The sequence below is a fragment of the Vombatus ursinus genome, unplaced genomic scaffold (assembly GCF_900497805.2).
Source record: "Vombatus ursinus unplaced genomic scaffold, bare-nosed wombat genome assembly UNPS02014792.1, whole genome shotgun sequence".
Classification (NCBI taxonomy): Eukaryota; Metazoa; Chordata; class Mammalia; order Diprotodontia; family Vombatidae; genus Vombatus; species Vombatus ursinus.
Window position 1 is genome coordinate 6,727,868 of NW_020954570.1, and position 19,406 is coordinate 6,747,273.

Genomic DNA, 19,406 nt, shown 5'->3' on the forward strand with positions numbered 1-19,406 from the left:
GTGTGTGTGTGTGTGTGTGTGTGTGTGTGTGTGTGTGTGTGTGTGTGTGTGACAGAAAGAGAGAGAGAGAGAGCATGAGAGAGAGTGAGAGAGAGAGAGAGAGACTTTTCTGTTGCATTATCTCTCTCCTCATTTGACCGTTCCTTTCCAGTATAATCATCTAATCTTGTCCCCTTTATGTGGGTTTAGACTAGAGCTCTATCCTTGACCTTCTCTTTTGTTTCTAAACTCAGTTTCCCTCAATGACCTCCATTAGTTCCAAAATATCATCTCTATAAAGACAGATCCCAGAATTACAAATCTGGATTTCAGCTAAAGTTAATTGGAGCAAGATATAGTAGAGGATCTGCATTTAAGCTATAAGAATTTTCTTTACATGGGCATGTTTCTAGGACAGATAAGAACCAATTGCTCTAACTCCCTATTCAGGGCTGCTAATCTACCTTTGGTGTCTACCTTCACCCAACTCTTACTTGTGGCTTCAAGAAGCTGTAGCATGCTCAGAAGTCGTACCTCAATAAAACCATCCTGACAGAACAGCTAAAGCAGGTCAAGGTCTCAATTCCATTGGTGAATTAGGGTTATTTCTACCCCAAGCATGTGAAGACTTTTCCTAGAGGAGTGGGCAACTGGGAACAATTTGTTCCAATGGCCATGAAGGCAGCTGACGCAGGTTCTACGCAGCACTTAGAGCTTGGTCAGACATAGAAGACGCAAAGGTCATTCACTGCAACCTGGGCTATCACTAGTCATCCTGACTTTTGTCTTGCCACTTTGATGACTCTGGAAAAGAAAGTGATGATGACAACTTTGTGCAACTCTGCCTCACTTAAATCCAATTCATGTGCAAGTCAAGACATCTTCTTGTGATGTTATTGGTCTGCTTAGAAAAAGAGGATGAACAACATAACCTGGCATGATTAACAATGGTTATAACAAGATTCATCAGATGGATCATAGGATTTAAGGATAAGAGGGACCTTAGAGATCAGTTAGTCAAACCTCATTTTTATTTATGAGGAAACTGAGGCCCAAAAAGGTGAACTAACTTGCCCAAAATCAACAGGTACCTATGTCACACATATGTCAAAGCTGGAATTCAAGCCAAACTGCAAACATTCTAAACCCAGTGTTTTTTCCATTGCTGCATGTTGTCACTCAACTTTTCTATGCTATTTTTGCCCACGAAAGAATAAAATCTGCCATTTTGGGCCTTATCACCACACTCAAACTACCTGTGCTAACTGGCCATCCACATCAATGTGTTTCTTATTCTTTGCAAAAATTTGGAGTAGAATGAATGCTTCTTAGTGGGGTTTATCTCTACCCATAACAATTACTTGGACAAAACAGGAGTATATACAGATCAATTCAATGACTGATCAAATTTTTTCTCTATAAAGTTTAAAGGTTTCAGAGGAAAGTCTCTTGCCACTAGAATTGTAAGAACTCATCCTAGATATGTTTTAAGTATCTCTTAAGATGGACACAAAATGCAATTTCCTCACCTTCAAAAAAGGAAGTCGTTCACCTCCTTTAAGTTATATACCAATTTATTTAATTAACATTTCTTCATAACTCTGTCACTATCTTTAACACATGACAGAATTGGATTTGCAAAGCTTATACTGAGCATGAAAAATAAGCAGGTTTTGGACCCAATTATTCTTCTACTGCTTACTATAATACCGTTTTTTTAGATCACCCATAAAACAGTTAAGAACTGGGGGCTGTGCAGCATTTAATCTATCAGCTTTGAGTCTCAAAGACAAGAGCTCAAGGATCAAGGGAGGGAAGGAAACAAGCATTTTTTAAGTTATGTGACAGGCCTCATGCTAAGTGCTTTACAAATATATCATTTGAGACTCAAAAGAGATGGATACTCTTATTATTCTCATTTTATAGTTGAAGAAACCCCTCAGGCACTCAGGGGTTAAGTGGCACATTGCTACTAAGCATCTGAGGTCAGATTTGAACTCAAGTTTTCTTGATTCCAGGCCTAGTACTCAGCCACTGTGCCACTTGGTGGCCTCTAGCAATCTCCATGTAGTTCTCAACCTATTAGGGCTTCTTTAGAACTTCTGTTATCATACTTCAATACTTTTACACTCCAACAGGTATGTGATCTCATCAATGCGGGTGCCCTTAATCTCCAACAGTGCAAACCAGAAACCATCCACACCTTCTTTTCCTATGCAGTTCTTGTTTATGTCCTCCCATAAAATTTCCATGGGTTGGGCTGGTAAGGAGGAGGGGCGTAGTCCTAGTCATTCATCTCTTTGATGATTGTCCTTGTAAGCAAGTCTGATGCTATTGATAAAATCAGAATGGGCAGGTAGGATTTCAAAATAAATATTTATAAATTAGTGTCATTTCTAAATAAAGTTGTATTCTGGCCCCTCTTTTTTATTTCATGTCTAAAGAATTTAGTATAGCTATAGTTAAGCATTTATATTTATATATACCATATTCAATGTTCTCTTCCAAAAAAAAATTACTGATTTAGTTACATGGGGAAAGGGGGAGCAGGGGAGGGTGAGAATGCGGATGTTTTACAGATAAACTCAATCAGATAGGTCATCAGTAGCAGATCTGCTTAAAATCAGATATTCCGAAGTGGCCATGAGATTCTTTTATGTTCAAGATGTTCAAATGCTAATATCTGCTTTAAATTTGGGAGGCTAGCCTCCTTCAGGCATTTATTCAATTCAGTTTGACAAGCATTTGTTATATAACTACTATGTTCAAGACTACTTTGTTCAGGGCTGCCAGGATGACCTGGATTCAAGTCCACACTCTGATACATTTTGGCTGTGGGAACCTAGGCAAATAATTCATCCTTTCAGGCAACTCTTTAAGACTATCATTTGCAGAGCAGATCCTGACCTGTATCGGTAGAAGTTCCTCGCCAGATGTTCCCTGCATGAATCAAATCACAGGCCCAGTCCCTATGCCTCTCCCTGTGTTCAAGACACCAGGAATATAAAAAAACAAAATGAAAAACAGCCCAGTCCTCAGCTAGCTTATGTTCTATTGAGAGGGTACTACATGCTGCAGGCAAGTAAAAACAAGATAATTTGAGGGAGTATCAGTAACTAGAAGTCTCATAGAATCATCATTATTAGAGGTAGAATGGACCTTAGAAGTTATCTAATTCAAATCTCTCATTTTACAGATAAGTGAACTGAGGCCTAGAGAAGTTGAGAGACTTGCCCACGGTCACATAGCTATTGACTGACAGAACCTGATCAAAAGGCTCTGGTAACTAATGAGAACACAAAGAAAAAGACTACAAACTGGGAAAAGGGTCCTAGACAAAACTTTGAAAGTCATTAATACTTAGAGGTATATAAACGATGAAAAAAAAATAAAAGATTTAGAATGATCAGACAGTAGGAAGAAGAATAGGAAACAACAGTGTCATAAAAATCAAAAGAGGAAAAAGTATCCAGGAGAGGAAGGAGTCAACTGGATAAAAAGCTGCAGAGAGATCACAAAAGATAAGGATGAGGAGGGGAAAAAAAGGGTCATTGGATTTAGCTGTTAAGAGATCATTATTAATCTTATAACAGCATCAGTTGAATAATGGGATCATAAACCAGATTACACAAAACTAAGAAGAGAATGAGAGGAAAAATGAAGATAGTAATTATAAACATTTTTTTAGGAGTTTGACTAAAAAAGAGAAGCATTATATAAGATGAAAGCTTGAAGTAATGTCATGGCTATTAAAGGATAAGAGAGATCTGCCAAAGGTAGCAAGGAAGGAGTGGGTAGGTGAGAGATTGAATATGAAAGAGAATGGGTGAAGATTTAAGGGGTAAGCTTCTGAAGGAAAATGGAGGGAATAGAATATCTAGGGCACAAGTGGAAGGGTTGACCCCAGCAAAGAAAAAGGGACTACTTCTTCATTAGAACCTGAAAACAAAAAGGAGATAATGGTAAAAATAGGATTTTAAAGTACAGGAAAGGAAAAAGGTTGTACTCACAATATATGATCCCAATTTCTCAGTAATGTTGAAGGTAATGTCCTTCGCTAAGAGGAAGTGGAGGTATGGTTAAGGAGGCTTGAGGAGAAAAGAGAAAATCGGAGCAGCCACTGTGGGAAGTATAAGAGAAACTCCCCCAAAGGAGAATAAAAAGATTCCTTTCATTAGTGAGTGCCCAGTTGAAGCTAGATCACATACATTTGTAATGGACTCTGCATGACTGTACAACTTTCTCCTGTGGCACTCAGCAGCATGCTAGTAGGAACAGAAAAGGTGGACAGTGGGAATGTCCACTGGAGGAAAGTGACGTCAGGAGCAGGAATGATGGCCTGGGAAAACAGGAAAAAGAAGAGTGAACAGAAGTCATGGTTAGAACAAAATTGAAAGTTAAAGATAAGTGAGGCACAGAAAGAGTTTAAAGGAGAAGTTGACATCACAGAGGATTTCAGATTTCTAGACAATGGAAATAGAATAGTTATGTATGATGGTGAGACTAAAGTGTAAAAATGAGGGGCAAATCTAATTAAAGATTTTCAGTGGCCTACTTTATACCCATTAAAGGTTTTGGAAAAGTCCTTTTGCAGATTAAAGGGTCAGGTACTGAACTACTTGAGAAAAAAGGAAGAGTGAGAGACTGCTCTATATAGCAACAAGATTCTGGAATTGATGACTAAGAGGGATTCATTGAAGGTAAAAAGAGAAGACAATGGTACCAGAGAGAAGGAGGGTCCAGAAGTAGCAGCGAGGAGCAGACAAACAAGCCAATTCCTTCTTCTGGTCCAGTGTGCATGTATATCGGGGTGAAGATGGATTCAGAGAAGGTACACAAAGGACTAAGAGGGTAAACAGGAATGTAGGGTTACTGCAGGTCAGGCCTGACTCAGGCTACTCTGATAGTTCAGGTTCAGTAATTTGAACAAAATGAGTTACTTATAGATGAACTAACAGTTAATAAAAGTAAGGATACAACATGGAAAGGATACTCAGCAAAGATACACCATTGATTCAGTTGAGTGAAGTTCCCCTGGTTCTTTGTTGATCTTGTTTGTACATTCTATTTGGAAACATATGTCAAACCTGAAGGAGGAGCTCCTGACATCTCATGCACGTTTGTTTTTAGGTCACTATGTCTTTAGTTTCCTGGACCATTTAAGACTTATAGGCAATTTCACTATCTTTTTAGGGGGAAAATTATATTTCATATCAGATTCCTTAGTATATGTTATTCTTATCACATTGGTTTTCTAGGGGATAATCAGGTTACCATGAACCCAAAAAAAAGATAGAAGAAGCATTAGTGGAAAAGGCTGAATTCAATAGAATGGAGGACTTGAGGGAAGAGTAGCATAGGAACTCAGTAGACTGAGAGGAGGTGATGGGGATGTGGGAGTAGAGAAAAAGGTTTTTTTGGCTAGGAAGCCATATGAATCACAGAAATTAAAGGAGGAAGAGATAGAAGTTAGCAAGCTACAAGATGGGGAAAATAGTAAGGTTCCTGTCGATTCTCTCACAACCATCGGGGAAGAAAGGTAATAGAAAAGGTAACTAATATATGATAGGGTCCACAGGGGCCTGGCTTAACTCTCATTCAGTACCAGATTATTAAGCATTTGTTTACCACTATCGTTGCCCTCTGCTCCTTTTCAGATGGCCAGTGCTCTGTTTTTGTTTCTAACAGACCTACTTCATTCAGTTTTGTTAAGCTGTGTCAAATCTTTTTAGAAGGAGGTGGAGCATGAATTAAAAATATATGAAATCCATTAGCTATAATATATTCTTTAAGGTCAATCCAACTGACACCACATGATAAGGATCCCAGGAAACACAATCATAGGGAAAGAACACAAGGAATCTCAACAATTCTAGTATCTACAAGTAGGGCAACAATAACAAACTTTTGCTTCTTTTTTGGTCTGACTCCCCAAAGTATAACAAAAATCAAAAAAGAAACAAGATAAATTCACCCCTGTTGCTCTCTTCCTGCAGAGTATTAATAGGTTTTAGAAATGAAATTGTTTTATTAATTTGATTAAGTTGAAGGAAAATCCAAGGCTTATGAATAATTCAGGTTTTTATCAGAGCTTAGAAAACCATATGTAAAGCACTGTTATACCTCAAAAGAGTTCACAAGTCAACCCCACGTTTAATTTTCAATAATACTGATTTATAGTTTTATAAAGAAAAATAATAAATATAATGAATTACCCCCATACTTCCTGATCTCAGTCACTATAAAGTAACTGCCGCAGTTTTACATTTCCAGTGTGAAATATTAAATGCATAAATCAAAACAAAATTATTTTTCATCTAGAGAGGGAGACTGGGTCCTGAAACTGTCAAATTCATTTTGTTTTAAAATGAATGTTTTAAAGGGAAAAAAAAAAACACCATTGAGTCTCAACCAGTTTCCAAAGAAACAGGAGCTTGCATTTTAATATTTTGTCTATGACGGCATAAATGACAGGAATAGCACATAACAGAAGATTAAGAGGTAGCAGCAACCCCAGTCTTCTTGGTACAAATATGAGTCATTTTCCATTTTTGCTTCCTTTCCCATGGCATCGCTTTTGTCCACAATTGCTTTATTTTCGGTTCCCATCCAGAGATAAGTGTCTCCCACGATATGTAGCTGCAGTGCCACCAGACTGGCATTTTTGTTATTCAAATGTTCTCTTACCAACACAACTAAGTAATCATGCAATGAGGAGTACATTATCAAACAAGAATAAGCCAAGAGAGATACAGATTTTCAAATGGGCACAAGCAGATTCATTTATTTTTACATCTGAGCTTCATCCTAAAGTTTCGCAGGGAATGAGAAACAGTCTTTTGCATCCTTGATTAAAAAGAGTAAATCTAATTATAAGGATCCATTATAACATTTAAATACCTTTCAGCTCTCTGAGCACTCAACATTCAACAACAGGAAGCTTTCAAAAGAAGTGATGGAGGCTGAATACTAAAAAATGTGAGTGTATTTGTACAAAGGAATGAGGCTGTGCCAAAAGACCAAGGAGAAAAATGAAACCCACCTTAAAACCAAGATATTAAAAAGCTTGATTCAGCCATAAGTTAAAAGAGACTCTGTTTCTAAGCTAGAAGAGATGAATTTTTAAATAGTGTTTTTGCATCCAATTTACTCATCCCCTTTTAGTCAGGGTTTTTAACCTGATTATTATTATTATCATCATCATCAATGTATAGATATATTTAGGTATAATTGGTTTCTTTTGTAACCCTTTGCATTGTATTTTATGAGTTTATTCTGAGGAGTCCATCATCTTCTCTAGACTATGAAAGGAGCACATGACATAAAAAAGATTAAACCCCCTTTCTTAAATGATTTGCAAGCGTACTATACATATCTCCAACTGCCTATTAGATGTCTTGAAATGGATAGCTTGTATCTTAAACTCAACATGAACTCATTAGCTTTTTCCCCTCAAGCCTCCCCTCTTCCTAACTTTCATATTGCATTCAAGGTACCACCATCCTCCCAGCACTCCAGGCTCACAACCTATGAATCATCCTTGACTCTCAACCCTCTTATTCAAGCAGTTGTTTCTATCTTCAAAACATTTTTTTATCTGTTCTCTTCCCTCCTCTGACACTGCCACAACCCTGGTTCAGATCCTTATCACCTCAGGCCTGAGCTACTGCAATAGGCTTCTAACTGCTCTCCCTCCATTCCACCTCTACTCAGTTGTCAAAAAAGATCTCCCCAGAGTCAGTTCTGACCACATCACCTCCCTTCTCAATAAATTCCTGTGGTTCCTTGTTACTTCTAGTATCAAATATAAAGACTCTGCCTGGTTTTTAAAGACTTTCGCAATCTGACTCCTTCCTACCTTTCCAGGCTCCTACACTTTATACTCCTACACACATTCTCTCTATGATCCGATGACTTTAGTTTCCTTGCTGTTTCTCAAACAAAATATTTCATCTTCTTACTCTGTGTGTATTTTCACTGACTAACTGGAACTCCTTTCCAATCAGTACCTCCTGGCTTCCCTGACTTCCTTCCAGTCTCAGTTTAAGGCTTATCTTCTGCAAAAAGCCCTTCCCAGCCCTCCTTAATCTTTTTTTTTTCCAGCCCTCCTTAATCTTAATGCCTTCCCTCAGAGGCTACACCCAATTTATCCTGTGCATAGGTTATTTGCTCCTAGTTGTTTGCATGTTGCTTCTCCCATTAGACTGTGAGATCCTTGAGAACTGGGATTGGTTTTTTTTTATTTTTCATTTCTTTGTATCTCTAGCTCTTAGCACTGAGCCTGGCACATAGTAGGCACTTAATAGAGAATATTCAATGTGTCTTGGGAAAGATTAAGAAAACCATATACATTTATATTTGTTAATCCTTCTATGAGGCAGTTAGGTGGCTCAATGGATAAAGCACTGGGCTTAGAGTCAAGAAGCCCTGAGCTCAAATCCACTGGCTTTATGACCCTGGTCTAGTCATTTAACCCTTATTTGTGCACCAAATGAAGTCATCAAAAATAACTGAACAACAAAAACCTTGTGACTAAAGGCCTATTCATCTATTGGAAGAAAATTAAGTTTGACTGGATAATGATAATTCACATCAACTATAAACCATTTGTTTTCATCTTTGCAAAATGTGTTCAAATGCCTGAAAAAACACACAACCTTAAAGAGCAAAACTACTACAAGACTGTAATAGACATATATATAATATATATATATATATATATATAAAAGATGCCCTAAAAATAACTCTTAACTGTGGAATTCATAAAGATTTTCAGAAATTAAATGGCTTTTATGAAAGATTTATAGAATTCAATGTATTTTTATTTTTAGAACATCACAACACATACAGAAAGGGAAAAGGAAAAAGTATTCACAAAGTCATTCATAAGAAGCCATAGGAAACAGATTATCTTGAAAGCTCTAAAAGTAAAAATCATGAAGGACTTCTAAAAACTACATTATACCCTGTACCAGAGGTGTCAATCACAGGTCTACAAGCCTTATGCACCCTGAAACACTCCTAAGTATGACCAGAACTAGAATTAAAAGTAATTGGGAAATATTTAACAAAATAGATTAAAAAAAACAACGAAACATAGACAATGTAAATATATGGTTTTAAGTCAGTGTGACTTATATAAGGGATCCTTACATATAGTTTAGTAGCTCCCATTTCTGTTTGAGTTTAACACCACTACCCTATACCCTAGGATTCCAGTATAGGCTAGGAGATTCCCAAATAGGAATTACTGTCAATCAAGCAAAAACAATAAGAGATAAAAGCTTCATTCTGAACAGTAATTTAAAATGTCAACACCTAACTGTATTTAAACTTTTAAAAATTCTGATGCTGCTACTTTGATGTTTCTGTTGTCTCATTAATATAGGTACTTCCACATCTTCATCAGACAATAAAGAAGCTCACAGCCTATCTTTGGCTGCCATCTTACATGACTCTTGTCCATATCTTCCCATTAACCTGCCAGAAGAGTTCCATCCAAAGTACTGAGATCCTTCTGCTAAATCTCTTGACATCACATGGTCCATGTAAGATGTCTCACTGCATGCCTCGTTCATCTTTTTTTCCTTCATATGTTTCTCCAATTACCTATTTGGGAACTTGAGCTGACTAATAAAAATGAACACATTGGTGAGCATTCATGAGTTACAGTTTTGAGTGGATACAGATTTAAGATTAGCTTGAACTTGGGGTAACCTTAGCTGGGGGTCCACTGAGCAGGCTGGAGGGTATCCCCAGTTGCAACATTTGTATCTGTTGTGTGAAGATGTATAGGTATTGGGATCACCTCTTTTTTTCCAACATCACAAAACCCATGGTTATTGTTTAAAATTCAGAATCCTATTTTGATTTTTCTGAAACCACTTAACAATTTGAGTGAAAATGTCATAGAAAATGAAATTCAAAGGAAGGGTAATATTCAAGCACCAGACTTCTCGGTTGTGCAAAATCAAGTCAAATGTATATTCTATATAAACAAAGGGTATGAGAATCTGAGGGATGTTGCCATAGAGAAAAGTAAAAAGAGGAATCCAGAGGAAAAAATTCAGAAAGTCTGGAGCAGTTGATTGCATCCATGCTGGGAAAACCCAGCTGGGCTCCAATGTGATTACCTATATGATCACAACAGTATGTATTTTTGAGGGTACCAGGAGAGTGAGGGGGAAATGTGTGAGGAATAGGTATAAGAGAAATTTGTCAGACTCTGCAACAAAGAGGAAAATTATTTGGAATTAAAGTGGGCTTCGGGGTGACTACTAATTAATCTAACTTATCCAAGTAGCTAATAGTTTTAAAACTAAGTCACTCTACTGAACTGTTCTTCCATTTGTGACACTGAAGCCACATGACCAACCCAACCAGTGGGCCTGGTGATTTTCAGGCAGTTACTAAACAACAGGTATATGTTTAGGCCTACACTCCCTTGCTGCTATAATTTGAGGGGCACTGGACTAAAGATATTTTCTCAGATTATTTATTTGTGCCAGAATTCCATCATTAAAGATTCATTCTGTTGGGGCTCAAAGGTTTTTAGGTCTTTGAAGAATCCTTTATTAAAATGTGAATGCTCTTGGGAGGGGTAACAGTTTAATCTATTTTCAGCCAACACTTATAGGATATCAGGAATTAATTGACAGCTAGCTGAGATAAGGGGAGTTGGGAGAAAAGACAGTAAAAGAAAAATCACTAGAAGGTTGAAGAAGCAAATTTTAGCTACTTGACAGTTTTCTCTAGGGCTCTATGGAGGACACAAATGGAGCCTGGAACAGTTGGGGAAAATAGCACTGTAACCAATCAGTCAACAAGACTTTATTAAAGGACTCTGTGCCAATCACTGTGCTAGGCCCTGGAGAAACAAAGATAAACATCAAACAGTCTTTTCTGCCCCACCTCCACTCCCATTGGGAACCCCCCAAGATCTACCAACAGGAATGCAGATTGAGGGTGAGTAAGCCAACTCAGGGAGAAAAAAGTGAAGTTGCAGTTGATCTATTGGATCCTACGCGTACTCACTAATGGCCTGAGTGGCAAGCTGCAGGCTTGTGCTAAACACGTGTACAAGCATATACAAAGTAACCTGGAGAAGGCAAGACAGGCACTAGCAACTGGAGAGGCCAGTTAAGTTCTTGCTTAATAAATGGCTAACAACAGGCTAAATGAGCTTTCTAGTTTTGAAATGGATAATTCTTTGAAAAAGATAAACAGTTTATCACCTAGTTGGGAATGACTAGAAATAAAACTACTGCAGGTAAAATTTGTTTCCAGACTCCTTTACCCTCTTTCATGTCCTGCAAGTATTCTTGTTCTTTCTTCACAGTTCAGCCCCACCAAAACCAACTCTATGTTGGAAAGGTCCTAAAAACACATCAATCTGAGGTATAAATTACTGCTTAAGGATTACCTGTCCCAAAGGTGTTTTCATTTCAGAGGGTACAAAGAGATTCCAAAAGGAATGAATTTCTAAGTAGGTCTACTATGAGGTCAGCTTTAAAGGAGGATTTTAAGAAGTGGAAAGGGAGAGGAAGGATATGCCAAGTATAGGAATCAGTGTAAGCAAAACTATAGAGAATGGGGAGGGGAAGGAAATGGGAAAGTTCAGAGGACAGAAAGCAGTCGGGTATAACTTCATTTCTGGACATTTCTAATTGTTAAGAAAGTGTTTCTTACTCTTTGCAATTTCCACCCATTACTCCTAATTTGTTGCTCTGAATTCAAGAACAAGTCTCATTCCTTTTTCAAATGATTGCTTATCCTGCTATATTCAATATGCCAACCTTGGCAACAGATTGAATTGTGTCTATTTCACCTTTGCAACACACCCACATCTCTCCTCTGACAGTGCCAGCCCTATGGTGCAGGCCTTTATCATCTTACACCTGGATTATTGAAACAGCCTCGTAGTGGGTCTCCTTGCCTCAAGTTTCTCTTCACTCTGGTGAAGAGTGATCATTCCATCATCCATTCTGCCACCAAAGTGATTTTCCAAAAGCGTAAGTCTGACCATGTTATACCTCTACCCAGTAAATTCCACTTGTTCCCTATTTCCTCCAGGATCAAACATGAAATTCTATTTGCCATTCAAAGCCCTTCATAACCTAGCCCCCTCCACCTTTCTAGTCTTCTTCCACTTTAATCCCCTCCACTTAATCTTTAATCCAGTGGAATTTGCTAACTTGCTGTTTCAAAAACAAAACACTCTATGTCTTGGGCATTTTCTCTGGCTGTCCCCAATCCCTGGAAAGTTCTCCATCCTCAGAAGTTTATTGGGTAGGGGGACCTGTGCTTTAGAAAAATTACTTTGGCCTCTTTAGAAGATGGACTAGAGCAGGGAGAGACTTAATGACAGACACACTAATCACAGGCTATTGCAGTAGTCCACACATGAGAAGATGAAGGTCTGCAGTATCAGCATATCTGAGATATGTTACAAAGGTGAAATCAATAGGTCTTGGTAACAGATAGGATATGAGATGTTAGAGATGATGAAGAGTTGAGGATGACTCGCAGGCTGAAAATCTGGGGAACTGGGAAGATGGGGTTGTCCTCAACAGCTATAGGGATGTTAGAAAGGAGAGGAATGTTAGGTAGAAAGATAATAATGAGCTCAGTTTTGGACATGTTGAGTTTCAGATTTCTACTGGACTTTCAGTCTGAGGTGTCTGAAAGCAATTGGAGATGTGAGGTCAGCAGCACAGGTCAGCATTGTGGATTTGAGAATCATCAGCAGAGAGATGATCATTAAATTCATGGGAGCTGATGAGATCACCAAATAAAATAGTATAGAGTGAGAAGAGAACAGGACCCAAGATAGAGTCCTCTGGGACACCCACTGTTATCAGTTGTGATTTAGATGAAGATCCTAGCAAAGGAGACTGAGAGGGAGCAGCCAGATAGGTAGGGGAGAACCAAAAGAGAGCGGTGTCCCAAAAAACCTAGAAAGAAGATAGTATCAGAGAGAAGAGGGTGATCACCAATGTCAAAGGTTAAAGGAGTCAAGAAGGATGAAAACTGAGAAAATGCTAATAGATTGGCAAATAAAAGATTGCTATTAACTTTGAAGAGATCTATTTAGGTCACATGATAAGGTCAGAAGCCAGACTATAGAGAGTCAAGAAGAGAGTAAGAGGACAAGTGGAACACCTATTGCAGGCAGCCTTTAAGTATTTTGGCCCCAAGACAAGAGAGATATGGGATGATAATTAACAGAACTGGAAGGATCAAGGGAAGGTTTTTGAGGATAATGCAACCCTGTAAGGTAAGTGCTATTATTATCCCTATTTTACAGATAAGGAAAGTGGGATTGAAACAGGTTGAGTATTCACTTAGGGTAACTCAGCTAAGTGTCTGAAGTAGGATTTGAACTCGAGTCCTGACCTCAAATCCTGTGCTCTCTCCACTGCATCAGCTAGCTGTCTAAAGTGACAGTCTACCTACAGAATCCAAGAGTCAAATAGAAAATTAATTCTAACAATCACATCAACAAAGTTGCAGGGTCATCAGCTTCTTTGTATTATAAACAAAACCCAATAGTAAAACATAGAGAAATTCTATTCAAAATAACTACAGAGTGTGTGAAATATTTGAAGTCTGTCTAATCAGAGATATGAAAGAACTATAAGAATACACATATAAAACATTCTTTACATAAATAAAGACAGCGATAACTTATTGGAGAAATATTTATTCTTCATGGGAGGGCCATACAAATGTAATAAAATAATAATAGTACCTAAATTAAGTTACTTATTTAATGTCATATATATCAAACTACAGAAAAAATACTTTATAGACCTAAAAGATCATCTGTAGGAAAAAACTCAAGAATTTGAAGAGAAATTATGAAGAAAAGATTGGAAGGAAAGAGACTTAGCAATATTATATCTCAAACCAGTCAGTTATCATCAAAAACAATTTGGTACTTGTCAAAAAATAGAGAGGTTGATCAGTGGAATAGATTATGTACACTAAATATATAGAAGAAAATGAACATAGTAGCCAAGTGTTTGATAAACCCAAAGGCCCTAGATACTGGGGTAAAGATTCACTATTCAATAAAAGTCTAAGAAACTTGTTAATTACTATGGCAGAAATTAAATATAAACCAAGAACTCACACCATATTCCAAATTAAACTCCAAATGGATTCACAACTTAGATATGAGGCCACAGTATTAACAAGTTAAAGGAGCAAATAAGAAAATACTTTTTGCAACTATGGATAGGTAAAGAGTTCATCACTAAACAAAGTATAGAGAGGATCACAGAGCAATGCAAATTCAAGCAACTCTGAGGTTTCACCTCATAGCATCAGATTGTCAAAGATGACCAAAAAAAAAAGGGTAATTGTTGGAAGTGCTATAGGAGAACACACAGACTAATGCATTGTGAGTGGAGTTGTGAATTGATTGAGCTATTCTTAAAAAGAAAATTCAGAACTATACCCCAAAAAGTCATTCAACTTTGACCCAGCAATACTGCTACCAGGTCAAAAGGCCCAAAGAGATCAAAGAAAGAAAAAAAAGGATGTATATGTACAAAAATATTTATGGCAGCTTTTTTTTTTTGTTGTTGTTGTTATATAAAAGAACTGGAACTTAATTACTGATCAACTGGGGCATAACAAGAAATTCTGGTATGTAAATATAAAGGAACATTATCCCATCATGTGAAATGCCAAATAAATGGTTTCAGAAAAACCTGGGCTAATGTAGGAACTGATGCAGAGTAGAGTGAAAAGAAGCAGGCAAACGATCTATACAATAACATCATAAAGCAAAATAATTTTGAAACTATAATTTAATGAACATCTATAATTTCAGACACCTGATGGTAAAGCATGACACTCACCTCCCGACCCGTCTTGGTAATGGAATTAAGATGCCAAATGAGAACATACATTCTTTGACATGGCCCATTAGGGAATTTGTTTTGCTTGACCATACATATTTCTTTCAAGGGAGAGTTTTGTTTTCCCCTTTTTTCCATTTCAATGTGAGGAGGAAGAGCTGTTTTAGTCATAGGAAAGGAAGGAAGGAAGGAAGGAGGGAGGGAAAGGGAAAGGAAAGGAAAGGAAGTAATTGAAGCTTTTTTTTTCCTTAAATGAACAGAGGAGAATAGAATGGAGACCATAAAAACAAGCAAGAAAGTTATACATTGAATTTATTATATATTTTAAAATAAAAGCAAGCTTCACATAATAAGGATTTGCAGTTCCATGAGCAATTCTCTTTTTCTGTTCCACAATGTATACAGAAATTGTCATTTTATTTTGTGTTTATTAAGTTCAGAACTTTTTTAATTAAAAATATGGTTAAATAATGTATTTTTAGGTACAGGCAAAAAGACTAAATTTAAGTTTTGGAATGTTTTTGCATTTTTCTTATGGTTTGTGCATTTGCTATATTCTCACTTATTAAAAACTACTACAGATCTGTGAAGTTAAGGTTAGGAAGTCAACAGGAAAATGCTAAGGATGACAAAAAGTGGGTTTTTTTTAGGTTTGTTCAGAGAAAGAAGAGGAACAAAGATATGGGCTCATTGCTTGGGGCTAATGGTATAAAATCAACAGAAACTTGCATTTCTATTTTATGGCAATGAGATTAAGCCTGATAGTTCTTTTGATGTCTCTTCATCTTTAAAGTGAAACCTTAGACTTCTTCTAAAGAAGCATGTTCTTTATGGTTGTACATAGAAATAATACTCACTGAAAATAACAGTTATATGGTGGCGGAAAGTCAGTAAGAGTTTTTCCATTGTTTAATTCTCTGAATATTACACCAGTGGATCTTTTCCTAAATGGGTGCTCAAAGATTAGAAGAGAAGACAGATGTTATTAGTTACAATAGGAACAAGAGGAAAATAAAGGAAAGGTAGATGGAAAGATAAAAGACACTAAAGGGAAGGTAGAGGTACTTAACTTTTTTTTTTTGCTTCTGTTTTCTCTACCAAAGAGAATAATCTTAAACTGGGAAGCATTGAACAAAAATGGCAGACAAAAAATTGAAATCCAAAATAACTAAGGTAATAGTACAAGAACACCTACCTCCCCTCATTTAGTTTAAGTCTCAATCCCAAAAAACTGTACCCAGGGGTACCAAAACATTTATAGATGAATTTGCAGTCTGTAACTTGGAGAAATGGGTGGAATCAGATACAATGTCAACTCATCCATTATTGTCCATTGTCTTGCTTCCCAATTCAGTACTGAACGGTGAGCTTGATTGTTGGTTCCTGCAAAAAGCTATCACTTTTCCAACCCATCTTAACTGCTGTAATTTTGTCATTCCAAAGAAGCCAATTTTCCCAGCCTTTTTGTTTTACTCTGCTTAAATCCCAATTTGGATCCTAACTCTCTTCCCATGAAAGAACTGACCTTCTTTTCACAGTAATGTGAAAAATAAAAGAAACAACAATGTTTACTATACTTTGCCTGGTTGGATCACAACAGAAATATTCTGGGTCCTACATTTAGAAAGCACAGGGATAAGCTAGAGTGTTGGGAAACTATTTATTAGAGCATTGAAGAAAGGTGCTGAAAAGACTGGCTGTTAAGGTCATGATGTGAAAGACCCTAGAAGAGTCCATCTGTTCCATAAATACTCCAGCAAAGTTTTTAAAATACATCCAAAAGAAGAACAGTAAAGAAAACTAAAGAGAAATGAGGATAATCTACCTCTAGTTCAGGACTCCCCAAGAAGACAAGACTGGGGAAGAGGAAAGCAGTTCGATAAGCTAAAGGTCTAAAACCAGCAGGATCTCAGCCCTGGCTTGTATCCTCAGCACCATTGATGTCAGAAATAGACCCTATAATTCCCTGAACAGGGAAACATGGCAGATCAGGCTCATTTGAAGCCTTCCAAGAAGTCTGAATCCAGAGCCCCAGCATATTTTATGGGCTCATAGCAGGAGACAGGGCCAGCATAGCACTCAGGCAGCTGCAGCACCAAAGAATCCTACCAGAGGCCCAAATCTCATGCTCCTACTAGGGCCACCAGTTTATCATCCCTCAAGCCTGGGCCATTGCCTGCCTCAAATCATTCCCCACTCCAATCTATCTTTTCCTCAGCAGGCAAATTGATCTTCTTAAATCAAGTCTGACCATGTCACTCCCTCCCCCCATTCAATGAACTATAGTGGCTTCCTATTGCTATGAGGATCAAATATAAAGTCTTCCATTTGGCTTTCAAATCCATTCTTAGCCCATCCCCTTTTCTAGAGTTTTTATACTTTACTTCCCTCCACAAAATATATGATCCAATGACACTAGATTCTTTGTTAAACCTCGCATATGATACTGCACTTCTTTAATTCTGAGCATTTTTAGTGGCTGTTCCCTAGTCCGGGAATGCAATCCCCTCTTCATTTCTGCCTCCTAGTCTCCCTGGCTTCCTTCAAGTATCATCTAAAATCCTACCTTCTACAAAAAACATTTTCCCAAATCCTTTTTCAATGTAGTGCCTTCCCTCTGAGGCTACCCCAATTTATCTTGTACATATCTTATTTTTACATAGTTGTTTACATGTTTTCTTCCCCATTAAACTGAAAGCTCCTTGAATATAGGCAGTTTTTTTTGCCCTTTTTTGTATTCTCAGCACTTCACACATTGCCTGACACATAGTTGGAACTGTGCCCAAAAGCAAACAACCAGATGGGTCTTGTAGGGTCCACAGCAGAAGGTGTTTCTGCAAGGATAAAACACAGAAGGACCAATACTGAAACACTAGAAAATATACCCAGAAGCTCAGGATATCAGCAGAGGGGCTTCTTCCTAGTCCCCGAAACTAGAGATATAGCAGCAATAACCACCCTAGAGCAGAGTATGGCCCACCAACTCCATGCAAGAATGTAAGAAGGAACCGAGTCTTGCCCTATCATAAAATACATAAACCAATGCAACAGATATGAATAAAAAGAAGAAAATGCCAAATATAATGAAGAAATATTATTGGTTAAGAGAAACTCATGATATAACCTTAGTTCATCAAAATGGTCACCTTGGGTGATAGAAACAATGATTGTAGCAGAAGATGCTTTGTATAATCCATAGGTAAGATTTGGTATAATCCATAGGTAATATTTATGCATTACAGATTGTTTATTTTTTTTTTACTTCCATCTTTAGAAATAAAGGTAATTTTTATGAGTGGGAAGACATTTTGGAAAAGAAACACATCTTTTCTCAGAATTACTGAGAAACAGTAGTAAATATTCAGAATCACAAATTGATTAGTCAGGTCATGTTTACTCAGAAGTTAATTAACTAATTTATAGTTTCTACCTTCACTAACCTCCTACTTTAATGTTTAATTGTGACACACAGTTGACTATTGGTTCTCAAAGACTATACCAGTGGAATATAAGCTGTCATATCTTACAAAAGAGGAAAAGCTTTGAATATGCAGCCAGTGGTGGAATACATGTCTGTCATTTGAAGATGAGTCTTAAACTCGTTTTGAAGAGACTCATCACCAGGTCCTTAACGATTATTATTTTTCTACTCAAAAAAATTATTTACTAAAGCATGGAAGAGTTTAAAGCTATCCTGGTGGTAGAAGTTCTTACCCTGATGAAATCACCACTCCTTGAAATATTGCAAGTTTAAACTTCAGTCACATGGTTTCTCCCTCTTTCTACCTGTCATTGTATTGATTGATTGATACATCTTGCTTTCACATTGCAGACACTTCACAGTAAGCACCCAAACAACGCCCTCTTTACAAAAGAAGAAATAACACCTTTACTAGCACAGATCAATTTGTTAAAGTGTCACCTGACTCTTCAAACATTTGAGTTACTAGAAGCATGAGAGGTCCAGACTACATAAAGTTTGCTCATGAAAGAAACTTCCATAGAAAATTTGGGTGCCCTGAGAGCAATAGTAATCTAGAGGTTTTTTCCAAAAATGGCTCTGGAAGGACACCAAAGATAATAGTTACTATGATTTTGCCTTAAGTCTTTCCTCAGAAGGGAAGAACAGGAAAGGTAGAGGAATAAGTCAGTCAAAAGTTTGCAGAGAAAAGAAGACGAAATTAACTGATTCAAGAGATTGCCATTTGGTGTTTTCAGAGGACTCAAAATGTTTGTATTCCTTTTGTAAGCAATAAAATTAAAGCATTAACTACAATTCTTTGCAAAAACATTCCCAATGTTCAAAAAAGCATCAGACATGGAAGTAGTGGCCTCTTCCTGAACTGTAAAAAGTGATTGAGAAAAATTTTATTACTCTTGATTTTAAGATCTGAACAGCTCCTAATATGTAAGACAATAACCTCATTAATGAAGACCTGACCTAAAGACTGTAGATGCTCCTCTTCCCTAAAGTTACCAAGATTCTACTCTTGCTAAGGGACCAACACATGAATTCAAAAAAAGAGTATGACGCATAGATCCATAAACCACCGTTTATTT

General features: G+C 37.2%; 1 pseudogene; it reads left to right on the forward strand.

Moving 5' to 3' along the window:
* Positions 1-4,205: 4,205 nt before the first annotated feature.
* LOC114048297 overlaps positions 4,206-19,406 on the forward strand; it is a 53,717-nt pseudogene continuing 38,516 nt past the window's right edge.